At 48.3% G+C, this 6,814-nt stretch overlaps 1 long non-coding RNA gene across 2 annotated transcripts; it reads left to right on the forward strand.

Annotated features, from left to right (window-relative positions):
- Positions 1 to 261: 261 nt before the first annotated feature.
- Positions 262 to 4,665, forward strand: LOC140843603 (uncharacterized). Of its 2 annotated transcripts, none has more exons than XR_012121482.1 (2): positions 262 to 3,105; positions 4,246 to 4,665. It is a non-coding gene; the product is annotated as an uncharacterized lncRNA (long non-coding RNA). The 2 variants fall into 2 exon arrangements; XR_012121483.1 differs by having other exon boundaries at positions 262 to 3,100.
- The last annotated feature ends 2,149 nt before the right edge of the window (positions 4,666 to 6,814 follow it).

Here is a 6,814-nt window from a genome sequence, read left to right on the forward strand (position 1 = left end):
ATCACCACTGCAATTATCTGGAACATTTAGCCCCAAAAAAGTCCCTCCACCCCACCTTCATCAGCCCTGTTCTGAAATTGTCTGCATGACCCCAGCAATTCAGATGCGTGGTCTACACAGTGAGAATGAAGCCTCAGTCGCTAGTTTCTTCTGGCTAGGAAGGTCAGCCCTGAGCTGGCCAGGATGTCTTTCCTGCTGGCCATTCCGCTCTGGGGACCCACTTGGATTCCCAGAGTTGGTGTGAAGATTACTTTAAGCTGAAGACATTTGGGATTTGACAGATAAAGAAAGAAGCCTTCTCAGAGCTTCTCTTATCTGACTAAAAGCAGAAACTTCTGAGAAATAAGGATGGCCTTAAATTCCCTCTTTGGTGTGGGTCTGCTCCCAGGAAGAGATCAAGAGCAAATGTCCAATAAATCCCCTCTCTGGGGGAGTTTTATGGCCCTGAAGAGGGAAACGCCACTCCTACCTGTGCAGATGAGCATATGACAAGCTTTCTTATCTCCTGTTTATTCTAAAAAATTCCACTTGTCTTTCCTGAAGAAACCTGTTTGTTTTTCCCACAGGAGGCCTTCCTGTTCCCCCCATTTCCTCTGCTGAGTTAGGTATATACTCCCCAGTTCCAACCACCCTGTGGTTTACTCATCGCTGGGCACTCCTATGCTATGCATGATGCATATGTAAATAAACATTTTTTTCCAGTTAACATTTGTTGTCAGTTTTATTCACAGTCTCTCACCACTGAACCTATGAAGGTAGAGGAAAGCCTTTTCCTTTACTCCATCACCATCCTCTCATGCCTCAGAAACACGTTTGCTTTAGAGCTAATGGGTCTTAGAAATGAATTCATCCAGTGGTACACACAAGGAGCACCAATGTCCCTTAAAACACAGACATGTCTGGACCACGACCCGGAGACACTCACCAGATGACTGGCACCAGATGTATGTTTTAAAGAGCAGTCTCTCACCTGGGGAGACCTCTGTTCAGGTCCACCCTCCTCATCTGCTGGAGGGAGGAGTTACCTGCCCAAGGCTGAAGCCGGTTAGTGGTAGAGCCAGGACTGGATGTGACTGACTGCAGACCTGGGCCGCCTCTCCTGCACTCAGAAGAGCCCAGCTCCCTGGACAGGCACCTGCTGAGTCTGTCCAGCACCTCCAGGCCTGGCTCTTGTAAGCCAGAAGCTGTGGATATGAAGCATCCTGTCTCCTTTCAGCTCTTCTCTGCTTTGAGAAGGAAGGCACCCATGCCCCGGAGCTCTCCTTCCAGCTTTTTGGTCTCACCGTGACTCCCGTCCCACAGGCCCTCATCCCTCCTCATGTCTCCCTCCTCTTGGAAGCGTCTCAGTCTTTCCTCCACCCTGCTTCCCAGCCAGGTTCCCAGTGAGCCCCTCTTCTACCAAACCTTCCTGTCTGCACCTGGGGGCAAGTTACACACCTGCCTGACAGCACAACACTGTGGCACTGACTTCGGGATTTAACAACCTGCGAGTTTGTCTTTCTAGTTCAGAAGTTCCAGGAGGGCAGGAAAACTTCCCATTCTTGTGGAGGGCCTTACCCACAGAGCTGCTGAGTGAATGAGGGGGTATGAGTGGACATGACGCCAGCTCCCTCCAGACCCACACTCCTTCAGATGTTTGCTTTTGGAACTTCCCAGCCTGGGTTCCTTTACGGATTGAACTCTGACATTTTCCATTTGTGTAAATGTTCACAAGACGGAAGAGCCCACCTGCTCTCCAAACAAGTCGGTGAGGTCTAGGTAAGTGCTGGGGGATAGCCCCTGCCTTCCAAGCTGACCAAAAGCATATAAGAAGCACTACAAGACAGTAAAAAGGACTAATAGTGTCGCTCGACAGAACAGGAAACATAATGTTGTGATGTAGAAAAATTCAGGGAGCCAATTAGGAGCCCAGCTCCTTTCTTCTGCCACCTTCATCGGCAAGGACACAGTTGGCTGGAGACAGGTAGGGCTGCCAAGGGTGGACACCTGGGAGGGCGGATATTGGCCTGTGGGTTCCTGCCGCTTCCTTCACATTCAGAAGGGCACTGCCAGCCCAGCACGGCTGTCCAGCTGGGAGGCAGGCCTCACCATCTGCCCACCCCTGAGGGGCAGGGCATCTCCCTGCAGGTGGCAAAGGAGGGTTCAGAGACCAGCCCTGCCAAGGTTTCTGTCCCCAGAAGTGCTCCTCCAGGAGAATAGGAAAGCTGGTAACTGGGATCTGTAGCAGCAGCTGGAAACTCAGGGGTATGAGGCAGGCCACTCCCTGCAGGGACCTACAAACCAGGGCAGCTGCAGGTAAACATGGGTGGAAAGCCACTGGTGTTCATGGTGCCCTCTTTTCCACTCTTCTTGCTGCCACAGCCACCAAACTTACCTCTCTTTAAAAACCTGCCCTTTGCCTCCAGTGTCAGGCCCTTTTCCTCCTCCCCTGCTTCATCTCCCTGGCATTTCTCTGCTCTGCCCCCACATGCTTATTGTCCCTTCACCCCTTGCACTGAACTTCCAGTCCCTACATAATCATTTCTGGGACCAGTGCCTTTGCTCTTACTGTTCCCCATGCCAGCAGCACCCTTTCCCTGAAGCCTGGCAAACTCCTATACATGCCTCAAGGCCCAGCCTAAATGTTAATTCCTTGGTGAAGCCCTTCCTTACTGCTGTCCACTTGGTCTTGCCACTATTATTGAACTTATTTCATTGTGTGTAACTCTTTGTTTACTCATTTATCTTGTTCTCTCTCACCTCTAAATAATGAGGTCCTTGAAGGTAGTGACTATTTCTCTAAAACCACTAGGCAACAGAGTGTCTAGTACATAGAGGTTGTCAATAAATATTTGCTGAGTGCATCAATGCAAATTCTGCTTTTGTCCTGCTATCCCCTACTCCATAACCCTCAGTGGTGCCCTCCTGTCTGGAGTTTGAATCCCGGCAATTCATTCCACATACTTGCTGTAGACATCATGGAAAAATTACTCTCATATTTGGCATCATGGAGAAATACAAAAATACAAAACAAAGTGTCTCCACCTGGAGTTCCAAAGAGTAAGACAAGAGTTGGGATGAAACAATGAGGAAGATGACTGGAGCCACTGGGACATTCCAGGTGAAGTAAGCATTGTATCCAGCAGGAGGAAACCAAGACAGTCTCCTGGGACAGCTGTCACCACCCAAGCAGTGGGTGAGGGAAGGGAGAAGGGTGGCCCAGCTGTGAGAACAGGCAACATTTTAGAGTTCCTCACCTCTCTGACATTTCCTAAATCCCATACCTAATAGGAGCTTGGTCCAAGGTTGGGCATCTCAGTCCACCAGCCTCCAGCAGGATAACCCACTGATCATCTCCGTTGCTCTCTCCCTTCAGTAGGTGGGAACTGTGGATCTCTCAACCACAGGACAAACATTTTGTGGGCTCCATCTATCTGAAAGATACTGAGCAAAGCACAGTGGGAATAGTCAAGATAGAGGACGCAGACCTCTGGTAATAAACCACATACAGTATGAAATACCCACAGAGCCAGGCCAGGCCAGGGAGTGGTGAATATCAGGCAAATGCAGGAATCAACTATTCTCAAATTTTTAGGGTGGCCATATACATTATTGTCCAAACTGGGCAAGTGAAAGGAGGAGCTTTTAATAAATATACTAGAAAATAGGCATGAGCAGGAGCTGCCCGTGCCAACCAGCATGGTGGTCATCCTACCCATAGGACTCTAAGGATTCAAAAATTCCCATGTCCAGACCTGTCCTTTGCCCTGAGCTCCAGAATCATAATCAATGGCCTGCCTTGCATTTCCACTTCAATATCCTATAGCTCACCCAACCACAGTGCACCAACTGAAGTCAACATCTCCCCTCCCCTCCCCACTGGCTTGTCTCCTCCTGTGTTCCCTGCTTGGAGGAAGAGCACTAACTTCCACTCACATGCTCCAGGCCAGAGCCCCGGATTCCTCCCCATTCACTAATACCAGCCAGTCACCTCAAGAGCTACTGATCCTACTTCCTCCTGTCACCTTCCAGGGCAGGCCTTCTTATCCTTGCCCTGGGCACTGTTCCAGTTGCTCACTGGTCTTCCTCTTCTGTCCACCCATTTGCACCTCTCAAGGCCATCTTCCATTGCAGCAGCAATAGCTCTAAAGTGCACAGAACAGAGCAGGTTGTTGCGCTCACTCTTTGACACATTAGCGGGTAGCTGAGACCTTTGGGTCTCCCCAGTGCTTATGCCTCACCTCTGCTTGCCTTCCTGCCCAACAGCCAGCTCTGCAGAAGCTCCTTGCTGCTCAACCTCCCAGCCTTTGATCCTGGTGCTCTCTGCCTGGGGGGTCCACCCTGCCTCCGGTCTCGCCTGCCATCCTGTTAGACTTCAGGAAGCACTACTGCACAGGCCACTTGGCCCTTTGAGGACTCGCCTTCCTGCCACTTCAGCCATTCAGTTGCTTACTGGAAACAGTGTCAGATGTGGGGAGCTAGAAATACATATAATAAAACACAGAGATAGGGCAAGTGCTGCAAAAACATCATCATTCCATCCATCTCAGTGTCTTTGGGTATCAGTTGACCATCCTTGCAACTCTTCCCTGGATTTTAAGCTTTCCAAAAAAGAAAAGTAGGTAAAAAAAAAAAAAGAATGAATGAATGGAACATGGGCCTGAATAAAAATTCATTCAAACATAAGTTTACTGTGACCTGATTTGAGAAAACCCAGTACCCACTGAAAATCAGGGCCAGGGTTTGCTGTTACAGTTCCACATTTATCAGTAAACTTGTTGTGTTAAAATTTAAACATACACATGTTTGATTTTGGGGTGAAATTAAAAAGAAAAAAAAAAAGCAGGCAAATGGATAAAAGAAAATAAAATGACCAAAATTTCACTACTCAGAGATAACAATTATTTCAGAATATGCCTTTCTGGTAATTTTTGTGTGTAGATATATTTTTAACATGCTTCACAGTTTTGTAGCTCCTTCTTTTTACTGTACAATATATCATAAACACCTTTTCATAATGTAAATACATCAGCATTTTCATAGTTTGCACTGCTTTCCATGTAATAGATGCCCCATAATTTATGTAACTCAGTGATTTCCTCCCCCACCCCACAGACAAATATAACCCCTAACTCCCTGATTCTGGCACCTTCTGTGACTCTAACTCAAAAAAGGGAGTGGATATCAGTGCAGGCCCTTTGTTTACGGAGGTGACACATTGCTACTTGGGCTTCAACGGAAAAAATGAACACTGACAGGTTAGAATTAACTAGGAAAAGGACCTCATCTCAAATGCCATAAGCATTTCAATAGGTAGAGCTTAATCTGCTTGGCAGCTTTGCCCGAGGAAGCCGACAGAGCTGCAGGCCACGCCTGGGCTGCTGGCAAGATTGAGTGGAGCTAAAAATAGACCCAGAACTAAGCATCCAGACTTTTCTGAATTTGTAGGCATAAAGGCTGCCCCAGAAGAACTTGCTGCTCCAATGTTTTCCATCTGCAGCATGTGCCAGTACCTAAAATTCCTTTGGGTTGTGATTTTCTAAGAGGTTCCTGTCCGAAAGTAGGCAGCTGCCTTGGGAGGAGGGCAGAGCGAGACCCCGGCTGGGATAGAGCTGACAGTGGGAGCTTTGGAGTCACACTGGGGCTTGTGTTGGGTTCTGCCCATCATTCTCTGTGTGACCTTGAGCCAAGTCCCCAACTTCTTTGAGCTGCTGTGTCCTCATCTGCACCAAGGAGATAAAAGGTCACTTCACAGAGCTGCTGTGAGGGTAAAATGGACAGGAACCTGCAACAGTATTTAGGAGGTGAACAAATGAGGCTTATTATTATTACTGAGGCCTTGAATTTGTTGCTCAGATTAGCCAGGTGTGGTTTTAGGAGAGCCGAGTGTTCTCTGGGTCGGTGGTGAGCAGAGAGAAGTTCAGCAGAGCTCCCAAGCATCATACACAGCAAAGGTCCGCACATCCAGGACCAACCGGGGCCCGTAGGGCAGGCCGGAGATGTCCCAAGTAGCAGGGGTGCCTCATTGGGTGGCCATGCCCTTAGCACATGCCTTCAAACACTCAACATTCAGATTGTCGAGTATCCTTGAGTTGACTCTGAGATTCTTGAACTGCAATAATTTCTGTTTTGCTGAGACATTCCTTTGAATTGCATTAACTCAGTGAGAAAGTGCATCTCATAGATTCCCCAGGAATGGTCCCTAATGAGACTTTGCAGCAGACATACTGAAAGCCTGGTCTGGAATCCAGGTCTAATGACCACCAATCCCTGACCCTGGGACCTGGTCTCTGCCCAAGATCCCAGTGGGGCTCATCACACTTGTCCTGATTGTGACCAGACCCTATCTTGTGGTCAGTCCAGATATAAAATCTTCTCCAGCAGTACTCAGCCTCCCTAGCACAGGTCAGAGTTAGGGTTTAACAGGGGAGGGAGGATAGGCAAGCAAGTTAAGGGTATTTGCAACAAAGGCACGATAAGATGGACCGGAAACTCTAGGCCAGATAAGGGGAGGATGGGAGAATGGCAGGACCGTTATGATGTGACACTGTGCCCCAGCCTCTTGGCAAGACTTCTTGGGACCACTGAGGGCAGTCTGCTCATCCAGGTGCTACAGGCCAGTTTCTCTGCCGGAGCAGTGTCAAGCCCACCCTCCCTGTCCCCTTCCCTGGTGAAAGCAGGCAACTGTGTGTCATGATCAACGACAAGATTTTTACAAGCAAGCTATGGCTAATAATAAAAAATTGAAGTTTGGGAATTATTGTCTTTTTCTTGAGCCTATTGAAGGTTATCTCTATCAGGTTATTTTATTTCACTTACACTCAGATAAGCTTTC

This window comes from Manis javanica, chromosome 1, assembly GCF_040802235.1.
Source record: "Manis javanica isolate MJ-LG chromosome 1, MJ_LKY, whole genome shotgun sequence".
In the NCBI taxonomy this organism is placed as follows: Eukaryota; Metazoa; Chordata; class Mammalia; order Pholidota; family Manidae; genus Manis; species Manis javanica.